At 45.9% G+C, this 17,316-nt stretch overlaps 1 protein-coding gene across 4 annotated transcripts in view; it reads right to left on the bottom strand.

The window, feature by feature from the left end:
* Positions 1–17,316, bottom strand: part of LOC118366363 (synaptotagmin-1-like) — a 225,540-nt gene that overhangs the window by 95,284 nt on the left and 112,940 nt on the right. The window contains exon 1 of one of the 4 annotated variants that reach the window (XM_035748976.2): positions 14,872–15,088. The exons of the other annotated variants lie outside the window; for them this stretch is intronic. The gene's annotated coding sequence lies outside the window, so the exon portion shown is untranslated. Of the gene's footprint in view, positions 1–14,871; positions 15,089–17,316 lie in introns of those variants that run through there. 4 annotated transcript variants of the gene reach the window in all.

Genomic DNA, 17,316 nt, shown 5'->3' with positions numbered 1-17,316 from the left:
CTCATTTGTGTTTGACAAGGTCATCTTGGGGAGCTGTGATATACCCCAGGCTTTGTCTGGCAGGTCTGTATATTCCTGAGGAAAGGCATTTGCCACGCTTGTCATGATCCTATTTTGAATGGCTCTGTGCAGTAATAAGGTCATTTATCTTGGGCCAGGGGGAGAAGCTCTGTAGTTGTCATACTGAGGCGCAGAAGATAGATGTAATAGACGAAGCCTGGCTGCACTTCGGACAAAATTTCTTCCCGCCTTTTCCAATCTCAACCAAATCAGGGTCATTTTGCAGTCTAAAGGGGTCTGAAAAAGCAATAATGTCACATCTTATAACTATGAGCTGGGGTGAAATGGAACAAATGAAAGGCTTCTGGCTGCTGGCTTGGTGAAACAGTATTACATACGGTTGTTTTGTACACTCAGGGTTTTGATATTTCACAGACACTATACAACAGCCATTAGGAATGATAAGGAAGACGGCCATAATGTTGTGTCCGCTCACTGTGTTCTTCCAGATAAACAGTGTCTGAATAAAACTCCAGCAGCACGTTATCAGATCAAATCCCATCTGGGTTTCTTCAACCTAGACAGCATCTAAGGCACGGGCATATTTCTGGCTCTATCCTTAACCATCCTATCACTCTATTTCTATCTTTTTCTAATAATACCATAGTGCCAAAGACAACAGAGAGCTGGTGTGTGCAGAGCTCAACATTCATTTTATTGCCATAGTAGCTGTAATGGCTCTCGTCGAAAGGAGTGGGCCAAAGCGCAGCATGGAAAGTGTTTATCAGTTTTATTTTCAGAAAACACTCAAACAAAAACAACCAAAGTGAAAACGAAAGTGCACAGTTCTGTCAGGTATAGACACTAAACAGAAAACAAGATCCCACAGTAGCATAGTAGTCATTCTGCAGTAGTCTTTCATTCTGCTTCCCGCTGATCCTCTCCCTCGATAGGGCAGATAAAAATAGCAGGTCATTGGGTCAAATTCCTTGGGCTGAATTAATAGTATAGTTCCGAGGATCAACCAGAAAGACTGGAATGAGCGTGCTTTCACAGCTATAGTGGGAATCTGATTATCATACACGGATAACGGGCGCCATGGCAACCCAGGATCTTGCATGGCGTGAATACCTTTTTTTCCTCTCTCATTGTCCCATTAGAAATAGATGTGTGACACATTTCCTCTTTCACTTTCATTGGTACAACAAGTACTTGTCTGCTTCCGGTTCTAAGAAGCTGATATTTCCTCATTGACTAAAAACACATATAGTAATAGGTGTATTATTCAAAGTTAAGAACAGTCATAGGAAGATATAGCCTGGTGTTTATTACTATCCCTTTCTTCAAATGCCCTTGGCTGAGTCTCCTGTGTCGGTACTGCTGCCACCTTGCCAGGACCAATTGACACCTTCTCCTGGAAAGACGAAAACTGAACCACACTCTGTCAAAGCCATAACACCTGCTTAACACCTGTCTTTGTCCTCCAGCCATGGTCTTTTCAATTAGAATATCTCTACGGGACAGAATATTCACCAAAATAACTGTCCTACAATAAGTACAATAAGTATCTATCCTTGTCACCTTAGGATCCAGAACCTATCCTTGTCACCTTGGGATCCAGAACCTATCCTTGTCACCTTGGGGTCAAGAACCTATCCTTGTCACCTTGGGATCCAGAACCTATCCTTGTCACCTTGGGTTCCAGAATCTGTCCTTGTCACCTTGGGGTCAAGAACCTATCCTTGTCACCTTGGGATCCAGAACCTATCCTTGTCACCTTGGGTTCCAGAATCTGTCCTTGTCACCTTGGGTTCCAGAATCTGTCCTTGTCACCTTGGGATCCAGAATCTGTCCTTGTCACCTTGGGATCCAGAACCTATCCTTGTCACCTTGGGATCCAGAACCTATTCTTGTCACCTTGGGATCCAGAACCTATCCTTGTCACCTTGGGATCCAGAACCTATCCTTGTCACCTTGGGGTCAAGAACCTATCCTTGTCACCTTGGGATCCAGAACCTATCCTTGTCACCTTGGGATCCAGAACCTATCCTTGTCACCTTGGGATCCAGAACCTATCCTTGTCACCTTGGGGTCAAGAACCTATCCTTGTCACCTTGGGATCCAGAACCTATCCTTGTCACCTTGGGATCCAGAACCTATCCTTGTCACCTTGGGATCCAGAACCTATCCTTGTCACCTTGGGATCCAGAACCTATCCTTGTCACCTTGGGTTGCAGAATCTGTCCTTGTCACCTTGGGGCCAAGAACCTATCCTTGTCACCTTGGGGTAAAGAATACGAAATAAACCAGGGCGAACACAAACTTTTATTATTTGAAAATCAAGGGAGGGAAAGTGAGCACTTTCACCTATACCATGTGAGTAAACTTGCAGATGAGAGGCCTCCGTGCAAAAGTTCCACTTGACTGCGAGGAGAAGACATTTTAAACGTTGACTAAACCAGAACTGTCAACATTGTCTGGAGAGATAAGCCGGCAGCGGGGGAGTCTGGGGGAGTGTAAGGGGGTCTCGGAGAGACTCTCCCTCCCAGACGGAGGAGTAGCTGGCTGGGGCTAGCAGGGGACACTTCTCCCAGAGGATGGAGGGAGGATAGAGAGTGGGGAGGCAGCGCCGGCTCCCTGTGGCATGGCTGTGAGGAGGAGATAAATGCTGGGAGCGGTTGGAATGCTTTCCACTAGGCAGAGACGGTGGAGAGGAGGACGGCCATCTGTGAGCAGACTGAACACACGCTGCTGTACAGCTTATCTTATTACCGCCCCTCCTGGAGAGTGGCAACTTTGTTTCCTTCCAGCCTCTTTGTTCCAGTGTCCTTTTCACCTCTCCCTCCCTCAGTCTTTTGTTCTCTCTCTCTCTCTTTCAGCAAATCCCAAACAAAACAATGTTGCTTTTAATTTAAAAGTGTCTGGGGACTTCATTAAGTGCTGTTAAAAATCTCTAATTATAAGTACCGGCATGTGTCTGACTGGCCAAGCTGTTCCATTCTACGTCCCTATCCTCTCAACAACCCTAGAAAGCTTTCATGAATTTAAACAGACGATGTGGAGCTCCTCAGTTTTAGCTGTGCATTTAACAGAACTCTACTGAAGGCAGATGAAAACATCCGCTACAGAACGTACACAAGGGAAACATGGTAACACCCGCAAATGGATTTAATTACATAATATATTCTAATTGTGTACAACCATCATCAACTTCAACAGCTCCTACCAAAAGCATCCCATGCACCGTTGTGGCTGGGCTGGGGAGACGTCTGGTTCGATAATTCAGTGGTGGTTTGTAGAGGGCGGTCTGACACTCCCTGTGAGCACTATGTCGTGTGGCGGTGGAACGTGACTCCTCCCCCTGTCTGCGTGGGACATGACTGAGGTCCTACAACGTACTACACACACACCGGCACACAATACGCCCACTGCAAGCAGACAACAAAGACCCTAGAAATAAACATGCCGTGCCATAATTCATACTACAGCTGGATCACATCGATACAGAGGGTGCATGTACAGTTGATTGCACATCAGTGCAACAATAACGTGTAACCAGAAAGTGACGCACTTCGTACAGAACGTCCGTATCAATACAATGTTGTTAAAGCCAATGTTTCATTGCTGATATTCATGATTTACATCTTAAAAGCTCAGGAGCTACAGCTAAATAACCCTGTAACACTGGCAGGGTGAGTCATGTACTAAATAGAAACGCCATCCATAAATCTACATAGACTCTTATCCTCTCCCTCATCCACAGCAACAGCACAATACTGGAGCTAATTGCTTGTGGCAATGTAACATGTGACTGCTATCACTGTAGCGTCTGAGCGTTTGTATAAAAACATACTGAGGAGGATTCTTCACTCTGCAATTTTTTGTGTGACACTGGTGACGCACGCATGCACACACACACACACACACACACACACACACACACACACACACACACACACACACACACACACACACACACACACACACACACACACACACACACACACACACACAGCAGGGGGCTGAGTTAGAGGGTAGGTATGGGTGGAGAGGTTGGATGTTGTGCTTGATTTTTATGCCAGCGGTGCTCAGATTGGGAAGGAGAGGGGAGAGAAGGGAGGGGTGCTTTCCTCTTTAGTGCCACTCAGGCTTAACATGGATAGCTGGATTGACGGCTGGGGGGATGGAGGGTGGAGGGAGTGGGGGCCAGAGAGTTTCACTGAGCTGGGTGGACCTGGGCCAGTCAAGGGGGGTCCAAGCAGGTCCCTAGGGTGCCATTCATCTCACAGACAAGGCGCTAAGCCTCTGTGTGTGTGTGTGTGTGTGTGTGTGTGTGTGTGTGTGTGTGTGTGTGTGTGTGTGTGTGTGTGTGTGTGTGTGTGTGTGTGTGTGTGTGTGTGTGTGTGTGTGTGTGTGTGTGTGTGTGTGCGCACATGTGCATGTGCATGTGCAACACCAGACAACCTCTCATACAGAGAAATTACAGAGTGATGTACCAGGGTGACCTCATAGTTATTCTGAATGGCTCGGGTGTATTGGTTTAATATATCAACCCATGTTGCAATGATGGGTCGCAAAATGGTAGGAAGGAGTTTTTGTAAATTATTCATGTAACTCCATATATCTAGTCCACAGGAGGTTGGTGGCACCTTAATTGGGGAGGACGGGCTTGTGGTAATGGCTGGAGTGGAGTAGGTGGAATGGTATCAAATACATCAATGGTTTCTATGTGTTTGATGCCATTCCGTGTGCTCCGTTTCAGCCATTATTTTGAGCCTTCAGCAGCCTCATGTGATCTTTTCGTATTGTTGTGTCATTGATTCTAGTCTAGAGACAGACAGCATGTCAACTTACTGTGTCTGCTTCATGGTTTCAAAAGATCCATAGCAAAGCTCTCACATAGAGTGACATTTTTTGTAATAAAGCCTGCCTTCTGTGAATGAACATACTGTACATTACGTTTAGTCATTGTGAATGTGGTGTGGGATCGGCCATTACAATAACACAACAAACTCCTGAGTGATATTTAATTAAACAGGTGACGATGGACCATCTATGACCTGTGACCTTGAGGTTATGTAAACATCCATTAGCCATTCAAGGACACAGGCATCTATCCACGACTCTGAATGCGTGGGTCAGACCATTAGCAACTGATGTAAGGGATCTGGAAAAAAATGCAAATGTTGAATATAAATCAACATAATGAAATATTAAGTGTGGGTGGCAGACGTCGTTTGCATACAGATCATTCAAGAAGAAGAACCGGACCATCATAATCCAGTATCTTATTTTGAGTGTGTGTTTGCCACTCCCTTTGCATCCTGAGTAAATCATTTCTCCAAAGGGTTTATCATATCAGGATGTAGAGGAGTTATTTATACTGACAGCTACGGCAGAGAGACAGAGAAAGAGGCTATTATCAGCTGTGGGGCTAAAACAATATTGGCTGTTTTCCAAAGGGGTCTGGGATTGAATTTCAATTGACCAGGGTGATGTATGTGTGTGTGTGTATGTGTATGTGTATGTGTATGTGTATGTGTATGTGTATGTGTATGTGTGTGTGTGTGCGTGTGCGTGTGCGTGTGCGTGCGTGTGTGTGTGTGCGTGTGTGTGTGTGTGTGTGCGTGCGTGCGTGCGTGCGTGTGTGTGTGTGTGTGCGTGCGTGCATACACTAATCTTTGTAATACTCAAATAGTATACTTAGAATGAGTTAACCATGAAGAAACGGCATAGAAAAGAGGTTCACTCAGTTGTCCCACACCACCTTGAATAGGTAGGGTTTCAATGGGAATAGTCCAGATATTGAACCTATTAGGGCTGCTTAGCCATAGTAAGATGAGCTCCCTCAGGTTTGTAACAAGACTTCCTGGCAGCTATGACTTTATTTTTACTATCTTTACTCTCTGTTCACAAACAGTTTTGGGGGCGTTGGAGGCTTTTCACAACCAGAGAGAAGCTCCTTCACCACATTTGAAGGAATAGGAGAGAGAGTCTTTGCCTGAGAGTTGATGTTATCGATGTGCTAATTTGGCTTACTTTTTCAGGAACAATGTGCCCTGAAGATTTGCCAGCCTCCGTTCAGCGGAGGTGATGAAAGATGAATAATACATGGAACGTATCTCCTGGTGTTAATCATGAAGATTGCACGCGCACCCCTCCGCACCCCTCCGCACCCCTCCGCACCCCTCTACACCCTCCTCTCCCCAGCTCCAAGCAGCCGTCCTAGCAGGGAGGAGGTGAGAGAGAGAGAAGTCAATGTAATTGCCCATGCTCAATTCAGTTCTGCTCGTTTAAGAAAAGTATTACAATGGGGCATTGAAAGTTCCCCCTGATGCCGGATTTACCTTTGATGCTGAGTTTTTTCCTTGACAGCCTTGCAAATGAGGTAAAAATGAGCCGATATGTCAAAAGATTAGACGGAAAGACTGTGTGTGTGTACAAGATAGAGAGGTAAGGGTGTTATTTTTTTAAGAAAGCATGTGTGTGTGTGAGAGAGAGAGAGAGAGAGAGAGAGAGAGAGAGAGAGAGAGAGAGAGAGAGAGACAGAGAGACAGACAGACAGAGACAGAGAGAGAGAGAGAGAGAGAGAGAGAGAGAGAGAGAGAGACAGACAGACAGAGACAGAGAGAGAGAGAGAGAGAGAGAGAGAGAGAGAGAGAGAGAGAGAGAGAGAGAGACAGAGAGACAGACAGACAGACAGACACAGAGAGAGAGAGAGAGAGAGAGAGAGAGAGAGAGAGAGAGAGAGAGAGAGAGAGAGAGACAGAGAGACTGTGCTGCTGCATTTCACCTCTAATGGGGATCTGTGTCTCGCAGATCGGACCTTGCTAGTAGGTTGATAAGGCCTCTCCAATGGCCGGCTAAGAGAAGTAATTACTCTCCATTTAACACAATCTACCCTGCTCCTGGTGGATAAAAAAAAACAATTCCAGATAACACCTGTTTCCCCCTCTAAAAACTAATACTGGAGATCCCCATGTTGAGATCTCAATCCATCAGAACCTTTTTTTGGACAGAACGACACTGCTGTGATATTAATTAAGCTGCTTTTTACTGGGAGAGGATACAAGCCTGAGTTGGTTGTCTATCACCCTTGTGAATGTAAAGCAGCACTGTAGGGAAATGTTGAACCTCCATCATTATCTAGTGGCAAGAAGGGGCCTCAGTCAAGGTGTCATCAATACCCCCATCTCATAGGAGGAGGGAGCAGAGAAGAGCTAACAAAATTGACCTTGGTTTCTGGAGGAAGCTAATCAATTAAAGTGACAGTGTCAAACAGAAGGTTGTATGAGATGAATGATCTTAAATACACAAATAGTGCTGTTCAAAGGAGAGTATATTTAGCAGTAGTATCCCAAATGTACAGAAGCAATAAGGTGATCCATACTATCCCCCTAGTCAGGCATTACTACTATTACAACTACTACAACTAATAATAATAATACTATTACAACTATTACTACTGCTACTACTACTACCACCACTACAGAAACAACTACTGATACACCTACTACTACAACTACAACTAAACAACAACTACTAATACAACAAACTACTACTACAACTTCTACTACTACCACCACCACCACCACTACTACTACCAGTGGAGGAAGTGGAGGACCATAATCCGTAGGGAATTTTAGAAAAATAAAAATGGTAAAACATTGAAAACCTATACTAAATATATTCAAATGTCACCAAATAATTGAATTAAACAAACAGTTTTGCAATGAAGATCTACAGTAGCCTCAACAGCACTGTAGGGTAGCACTATGGTGTAGCCGGAGGACAGCTAGCTTCCGTCCTCCTCTTGGTACATTGACTTCAAAACAAAACCTAGGAGGCTCTAGGTTCTCACCCCCTTCCATTGACTTACATAGAAATTATGACAACTTCCGGAGGACGTCTTCCAACCTATCAGAGCTCTTGCAGCATGAACTGACATGTTGTCCACCCAATCAAAGGTTCAGAGAATGAATCTAGTACTGAAAGCATGAGCTACAGCTAGCTAGCACTGCAGTGCATTGAATGTGGTGAGTAGTTGACTCAAAGAGAGAGAAAGACAATAGTTTAACAGTTTTCAACAAATTAATTTCTTCAAAAATTAAGGAGAAGCAAGAGAGAGAGAGAGGTTGTCATTTTTTTCACCCTCACTTACTTAGCTAGAAAATGCAGCTGGCTAGTTTGGTTACTCAAACATCCTGCTCAAACAGAGGGATGCTATGTTAGTTTGCTGGCAATGATTATCCAACACAACACTGGAATTCTTCCACATCAAGGTAAGCTTTTGGTTTTATGAATGTGTTGCCACCGGTGTAACTGCTTACTGACTATACACTGTAAAGTTACTGCATGATTGTAGTGGGTTTACTAACACATTAGTTCTATTAGCTATGTTGACTATGACGTTACTTTAGCTCATATGGTAACAAAGATGTAGGCTGTGTGTAGCGGTTATGATATGGTTTGGCTTGGAAAGGTTTTTTCGCCTGGTCACAGCTTATGTGTTGTTCATTGAAGTCCACAAATGAAGTGAATCGTGAAAGGAGGAGAGTGCATTGAGACTAGAATGAATACAACATGGCTGCTATGATCAGGGTGTATTCACTCCGCCGATTCAGTTGAAAAACGTTTCTTAAACAGAAACAAACAAAACAGGGATAAGAATACTGGCACTGACCACCACTGACTACTACTACTACTACTACTACTGCTACTGCTAGTCTGAGTGTTGTCTTAAGGCCGGAGAGCTGTCCCACTGTGCAGAATCAGACAGGGTAGTTCTGCCCAGAGTGGAACCTGATCACTCAGACACAGAGGGAGAGGAAACAGCAGCAGCAGCAGCAGCAGCAGCAGTCAGACCACTGATTCACACAAACCCAGTAACAAGGACGACAGCTGGGATGGAAACCCCCCCAACCCCCTCTATCTTACCGTCATACTCTCTCTTTCTACCCCTCCCTCCCTCCCTCCCTCCCTCATCATACCCTTGCTTTCACTCCAGTTCACCTCCCTGCCCCCTCTGACTTCCGTCTGCTTTTATGCAGCTGGCTGACATATAGTACATACACTGGCTGCACTTGAGTGGGGGTTTACCAGTGGACTCTGGGTAGAAAGACACTACAAAGACAGAAGCTTTTAAAATGAAAGGTAACATTTGGTCAGAGCTGGGAGATGGGGCTACTAGGTAAGGCAATAGGGCCAGGATGTCACTTCTCACCGTGCATATCTGTGTGACACACAGGGGAAATCAACCACTGGCTGGAGTCCAGCGACTGTCTGTCTGAATCCCTGGGGCCAGTCGGTCCCCACACGGGGCGCCAAGTCCACACGGCAGCGCTGCGAACCTGGACGTTAACACACAGGCCCAGTTCTCTGGCTTCACCCAGCTAGCTATCACAAACAAGGGCGTCCTCGGGAGAGTGAAAAATGACCCCATTCACCTCCACTGCACAGGGACAGCAGGAGGGATAGAGGGAGGGAAGTAGAGGGGAAAAAGAGGACAAGAAAGAGAGAAAGAGTGAACGGATGGATGCCCCTGCTGGAGCAGCGTTGAGCTGAACAAACACAGTGACACGTGCTTGCCTGCCTCAGTTGCCCTGACCATGTTATTAACACACCACTGGAACACACTTAACTCATGCCTATTCAATTATGCTAATTCCAACATACAAATGACCCTGGTTGGCTTCCCCATGTTGTCTCAATTAGGGGACATGTGTAGAAGGGGTAAAGCCCAGAGAGAGGGGTGTGGTGCTGGTAGTGTGTGATAACCAGGCCGGGGGCGAGACGTTTACCCCTCTGGGATATTGGGATGATATTCATTGGTCAGAAGAATTCTGTGCAGCTGCCATCTACAATGGTTCCATGCGCGGTCCCACCGACCATATCACCAAAGCTTAGGGCGATGTTTCAAAGCATCGTTCATCTATTAAGGCAAATAGAAATAATCTGTTTTCATGTACTGTTGCCTTTTTTTCCACAGAGTCATGACGCTCACATGGATCCAAATCCACAGCTGTCAAATACTCTTTATTGATTTTAACGGAAGTTACAAGACATGCTAAAGATTCAAACAACCCACACATTGAATGAGTGAAAACATATTAATAGTCCTGGTAGGCTTTAACTGGCTCTATAAATCAGAATGATATGGCCACTGTGGCTTGCATGTGTCATAGGTAGGTACATTTAAAAAATCTGCATTCAAATCAATAAGGTGAATCGACAAAGCGATGCCGAGTCGTACATCACCTTTAATACAGACAGCAATGATTAATGACATTGATTGGGACTGTGAAATGGGGCATTTGTGTGTGTGTGTGTGTGTGTGTGTGTGTGTGTGTGTGTGTGTGTGTGTGTGTGTGTGTGTGTGTGTGTGTGTGTGTGTGTGTGTGTGTGTGTGTGTGTGTGTGTGTGTGTGTGTGTGTGTGTGCGTGCGTGCGTGCGTGCGTGTGTGCGTGCGTGGCGTGCGCGTGCGCGTGCGTGCGTGCGTGCGTGTGTGTGTGTGTGTGCGTGCGTGCGTGCGTGTGTGTGTGTGTGTGCATGCGTGCGTGCGTGCGTGGGATGACACACTAACATGTGGAAAGCATGTGGCTAACGTCTTCCTGATGGAACATCCACTGCCCAGAGAAGCGAAAAAGCTCCGTATCAAAACCATAATCTCACTGTAGCCAAACATACCAGCAGCTGAAGCCATTACCCAATGTTTGTGCAAACATATCCCAGACATGAATCCAACATTCAGGAACAAGGGATTCTCCTAATTCTCAGGATTAAAACATTAACTGGCGTGGCTCCCAGTTCGTCAGAGGGTCAAAACCTAATCTGTGGGGTAACGGCGAAAGCTCCAGCACTGGAAAAAGATTAGCTGATACTACCACTCTGATTTGCGAAATGTATTTTGTTATCTTGTCAATTGGTAGAATGCGCTATGGCTTGCTATATATAACCCATTTTCTGAAGCAGCTTCAGGTCAAGCACGCACACGCACACGCACACGCACATGCACACGCACACGCACACGCACACGCACACGCACACGCACACGCACACGCACACACAATTCAGCCCACTGGCATGGGGGTAAGTGTGCATCTCTTTAGCACCTGTCTCCTGCCAATCCACTGTCACCTAGCAGTCCACTGACTGGCTGTTGCAGTGTAGAGAAGGTGGTGCTGAAATCTCTCACCCCTCTTTCTCACCTCTCTAATATGCAGCTGAACTGATTGGCCCTGTCCAGGAGAGGAGGGGTGCTGAAAGCCCCAGCACTGCTGTGTCTGAGCAGGCAGCGCTGTTCGATGTTATAGGCTGTTGAAACTACCAGCACTGCTGTGTCTAAACCAAAAGGAACTGTCCAAAGAGAGGGGGTGCTGAATTTACTGGCTGCTGGCTGCAGGGAGCTGTTTGGCCATGCTGCTTGGGTGTGTCTAAATGAGCCCAGCTCTCGACAGGCAGGCGCCTTCATGCCTTGTTTGCTTTGGAGCTGTCATGTGCCCAATTCTTAAACTACCATTAGTTACCCCAACTTATTGAAAACCACACAATCAATCTCTGTTCATATCCAATTCCATCCTAAGAATAAAGTAGTGTATTCTGTGAATAAATATTCTGATCACTGCTTCATGAGAGAGCAACCACCAATGTGACCGAAGACATCACCCTGTGCGTTTGGCAAGGTTGAGTTCTGTCCTCCATCTCCCTGCAGTAAGGATGGACAGTCAGAGTGGGTGTTGAGGTGGTGAGTCACAGAGGAAGGACAAAGTCCAGCAGAGTGGAAAGTAGTAGGGAGAGTAGTACACTGGTCAGAGCACACGCACGCACACAAACACACACACAAACACACACACACAAACACACACAGGTCTATTGTCTAAACATGCCTCTTCCGTGACACTCTCTGATTCACCTTGTTTCGTCCTACCTTCTCTCGCTTTCTCTAAAATTGTCATTCTCTCTATGTCCGTCTCTCTCGTTTTCTCTTTCTCTTGTTCTCTCTTTCTCTGTTTCTCTTGTACTCTTTCTCCCCCTCCCATTCTCTATTGCCCTGTTTTGTTATATTTATGACACAATAAATTAAATATACTCTTCTGCCACCACTAAATAACCCAGAAACACCCCCAATGTCACTCCAAGGTTGCATGAAGGTCACACGCTCCTCCTACTTTACCGTTTGCTTGTCAGAGGCAAACGTATTTACTTAACTGGAAGAGCTGCTAGATAAACAAAAGCACTGTATGAACTGAGTGAGAGCGCCAGAGAGAAGCTCATTAGTTATTGATGCAAAGACATGAACAAACATGCGAGCGAGCATGCACGTGCACACCACACACACCACACACAGCCTGTCTGTCTGTTTACTGATCTCATTGTATTGCTCTTACATGCTGAAACTACAATTCTGGAACAGAATCCATTGAGGAACGTTCCACACAAACCAAGGAATCTATTGTATAAAACAGTAAGTGTCCACTAATCTATCACTAAACATTGTCCCATTCAAAATGAACCAGATAACAGCTGAATATCTCTTAATTTAAAATTTCTATGAAAATGAACAGAAACAATAACTCTGAAAAAGACCAGAGTGGAGAGCCATAGTCCATTGTTCAGCCTGCCTTGACCCCTGTTGGAAGTGCAAATCCATTTTCCAAAGGCCAGCTTGTTACAGAGGATGTGAATATGCTATAGATTAGCCTCCAGGAGAGACAAAAAAAAGACCTGGCGCAAAAAGGTGAAATTAAATTGAAATCCGACAGGTTTGATTCATGTGTAAAAAATAGAACTGGCCGTGCATTGGCTTTCATGGATTACACCAGCTGAGGACAATGGAAGGAAATGGAGAGGAGACGTTTGAAGCTCCACAATAAGACAACCTTCCACTCTTTCATGTTTCTAAATGAGGGAACAACTGTGAATGTTAATCACCGTTCCACTGGATCTGTGCTCTGGGTTTGACCTATTTATAGTAGAGGGAAAGGAATGGAGGGATAGAAAGAGGACTGGATCAATTCATCTGAAATAAAGACCTGGGAGAAGCATGGAGAGAGAGGGGAGAGAGAGAGGAGAGAGGGAAGAGAGAGGGGAGAGAGGGGAGAGAGAGGGGAGAGAGGGGAGAGAGAGGAGAGAGGGAGAGAGAGAGGAGAGAGGGGAGAGAGAGAGGAGAGAGGGGAGAGAGAGAGGAGAGAGGGGAGAGAGAGGAGAGAGAGAGGAGAGAGGGGAGAGAGGGGAGAGAGAGAGGAGAGAGGGGAGAGAGAGAAGAGAGAGGGGAGAGAGAGAGGAGAGAGGGGAGAGAGGGAGAGAGAGAGGAGAGAGGGGAGAGAGAGGAGAGAGGGGAGAGAGAGGGGAGAGAAAGAGGAGAGAGGGAAGAGAGAGAGGAGAGAGGGGAGAGAGAGAGGAGAGAGGGGAGAGAGAGAGGAGAGAGGGGAGAGAGAGGAGAGAGAGGAGAGAGAGAGGAGAGAGGGGAGAGAGGAGAGAGGGGAGAGAGAGAGAGGAGAGGGGAGAGAGAGAGGAGAGAGGGGAGAGAGAGAGGAGAGAGGGGAGAGAGGGAAGAGAGGGAAGAGAGAGAGAGAGGAGAGAGGGAAGAGAGAGGGAAGAGAGAGGGGAGAGAGGGAAGAGAGAGGGGAGAGAGAGGGAAGAGAGAGAGAGAGGAGGCCCACTGATTTTAATATGACTGTCTCCATCCGACTGTCTTCCATCAGTCCATGGGAAGAGGGGTACCTATGTGGAGGGTAGGCTAGATGATAATAACTCTACTCATCCATCTTGCCTGTAAAAAAATAGATCCTACCCTTTAATATCAGGAAAGCTGATTCTCACTGAGAAGCTATTCTGTTCTGGTGTATGCTGTGGGTTTGTAATGTCCCTGTTTTTATTTTATGTTGGTGACAAACCCCATTTTCCTATTTGGTGATTGATAATCATTCATCATTCAGTCAGCAGAATCCAGTCTTTTGTCTCGTATGGGGACAGAGGCTCTGCTGCTCCAGACTGAATATCCTGCCCTCCCTCCCAGTTCCAGCGCTGTATCTGAAGCCCAGCCCAACACCAGTGGGACTCCGCTCATCCCAGCCTTTCACTAATGCCACGGATGCTTTCAACTCTGCCACCATGTCCAGCCGGGTCACACACAACCACGCACACACCCAGATGCATATACACACACAAATGCAAAAACACAGACACACATGCACGTGCATGCATTCACTCACACACACACACACATATATCGTGCATTCACAAACACAGAGCCATTTGCTGTCGGCTTTCGTGGAACGGGAGAAAGACGGCATGCCAGTCTTTGAGCAGGAGTGAGGTGAGAAAATACATACAGTAATCCTTTATTCGTGCTCTGAGACAAACTCCTGAGATGATGACGATATCTAACAAGCACTTCACCACATTCGTGAGGAAAAGAGAGCAATGAAATACATCAGAAAACAACGGAAACAACAGCTATTAAGTTGCCAATTTAGTAAAAGGGATCCAAATCAAAAACTGTTTAGTTTTTTTCTTCTGTAAATGGAGGTATTGATGTATTGATGTCCCTTGACATCTGCCATTAAAGAGGAGCTAGAGTCAGAAACAAACTGACTGCTCTCACATCAAAGCTGACCTGTTCCAATCAGGTTACATATGCCCTGTGACCCTCATCAGCTGACATGCACAAACACACACTGACACACTCACAGACACAGATGAGAAACAACACCTTTCACCTCTCCCCTTACAAGCCACATCCATTCTATTAAGATCATCATGTCTAAGGAATCACCTCCCGAGTCTACACAGGCACCGCTAAGTGCTTTCACAATCTGTTCTCTGTAAAGTATCTCTCTCAGCGAAGAGCCTACATACTCTGTGTCTTACCTGGCAGCACGTGCTCAAGCCTGGGTCCTCCTTACCGCCTAGGGAGGTTTCTGGAAGGGCTCTGGGGAAGTTGAGGGGGATCGAGGCTGGGGATGAACGCTGAGCGAGGTCCCTTTCGCACGTTGATGGATCAGCTAGTGCTCACGCACCAAACACAACACAGCTCAGGCAGGCAAGCTCTGATTCCCTTGCTTGCTTGTTTCATCTCTCTCTTCCTCTCTCTGACACTCCCTCCCACTCTTCCCGCCGTCCTACTCCAGCCCCCTCCCCTTCTCTCTCTCTCTCTCTCTCTCTCTCTCTCTCTCTCTCCTTGATAGAGCCACTATTTGACATGTTACCACCCACTACCTCCCCTTCAGCTCTTAAAAACAATAGTCTCTCTCTTACTTGTACTAAACCATACATTCATACATTCACATATAGTACACATATCATCTATTTGTAGTATATAAAGTCTCTCTCTCTCTCTCTCTCTCTCTCTCTCTCTCTCTCTCTCTCTCTCTCTCCCCCTCTCTCTCTCTCTCCTCTCTCTCCCTCTCCCTCTCCCTCTCTCCTCTCTCTCTCTCTCTCTCTCTCTCTCTCTCTCTCTCTCTCTCTCTCTCTCTCTCTCTCTCTCTCTCTCTCTCTCTCTCTCTCTCTCTCTCTCTCTCTCTCTCTCCTTGATAGAGCCGCTCTTTGACATGTTACCACCCACTACCTCCCCTTCTGCTCTTACAAACAATAGTCTCGCTTTTTTTTTTCATACATTTGCAAACATTTCTAAAAACAGTTTTTTCTTTGTCATTATGTGGTATTGTTTGTAGATTGATGAGGGGAAAAAACAATTTAATATATTTTAGAATAAGGCTGTAACATAACAAAATGTGAAAAAAGTCAAGGAGTCTGAATACTTTTCCGAATGCACTATAAATATTTGGTTTATACATTATATACAGTGGAGGACTGTATTAGCATGGGCTTGTGTACCTCAAAAGAGTCACCCTGGCAGTAGAGGCTTGGTTTGGTGTGGTTTAATTCCATTTTTCAAGAACCACTTAGGTTCTGACCCTGAACCCCCGCCCTCCCACATACTGGAGGCCCTGAAACTCCCAACTCATGCATTAGCTTCAACTGACCTTGAAACCAGTATTCACAAAAGTCTTACAATGGAGCTCTGTCAACTTTTCCAATTTAAAAAACAATGGGTGTCCTTCGGTGGGCTAAAGTAGAAGAAGGGAGTTCAACGGTTCAATTAACAACAGACAGAACCAACTGTGAACTACATGATGGAAATAGGCCTTGTTAAGCTGATAAAAAATGTGGAGTGGGAGGCGCATGGAGTTTGTGATGACACACAGGGCTGTCGGACATTGTAGCCAGCCCAGCGACAAGGCAACGAAAAGCAAACAGACAGCAGGCTGTGTTAATGATTAACTTCACCTGATCTAAGCTTCCTTACAAGTTGGCTTGTTTGGCTAGAAGCTTGAGTCTCGGTCAGAAAACTGTGGTTGTTAAGCCCACCTATCTGTGGCCGTGTGTGTGTGTGTGCATTTGGGTGTGTGTATTGCGTATGGATGGATAGGAGCGACGCTGCGTGGAGACAGTGGTCTCAGGAAGACAGGAAAGGGAGGAAAAGAGGGGGGTTGGAGATTATCTTCCATCTCCCTGACGAGCTCACCCCACAGCTTCTCAAACAAACACACACACACACACACACACACCAACACCTCAGCTCCACAGAGGCTGTTCTAACAACACAGCTGTAGACTGCAAACTGCAGCCCAGTTAACACCTCCAGTGTCTGACTAGCCATAGCATGCAGTCTGTCAGTGATAGATCTCACTGAGTTCTCAGAGAGGAGGGAACTAAGGGAAAGAGGACAACAGTGAAAAGCCGCGGATCGTCGTCTAGGTGAGAGTCAAGCTAGCTGATCGTAATGACTCTGTGAACATTAAATGCAGGTAGCTGTAAAATGGTTAGTGACTAAACAGGGCTATAAATTACTGCCCCTAGGGGTTGGAGGGTAAAGAGCTGTTCCAGTCTCAGCAGGCAGAGGAAACGTCTTGCATGAAAAGGATCAATCAGATAGAATATTTCATCATGGAATGGCAATGTGCGCCGTCATGCTCTCGGACTTCTATAAGGGATGTTACTGGACTATGGACAGAGAGAAAAACGTGGAAATCCAAACAGAACTATGAGCTATTGAAAGGTGCAAACACACTGTACGCATTCACTTCTTATCTCAATCCTATCTCTCATCTCGACAACACCTTGGCAACAGTGAGCTGTTTGCTGATTGGCTGGAAGGCTTTCTCCTCTGTGGTTCGGTGCCTTAATGCCTTCTGTTGTCCCGGGGTGGGTCTGTTCCCATGGCAACATTTTATGTCCTGTTATCGTAAATATGCAGCGAATGGTAAAACAACAACAACAAAAACGTAGAGAAAACAAGGCCACAGTACACCA

Source organism: Oncorhynchus keta, chromosome 33 (genome assembly GCF_023373465.1).
Source record: "Oncorhynchus keta strain PuntledgeMale-10-30-2019 chromosome 33, Oket_V2, whole genome shotgun sequence".
In the NCBI taxonomy this organism is placed as follows: domain Eukaryota; kingdom Metazoa; phylum Chordata; class Actinopteri; order Salmoniformes; family Salmonidae; genus Oncorhynchus; species Oncorhynchus keta.
This window is presented reverse-complemented; position numbering and strand designations above follow the sequence as displayed.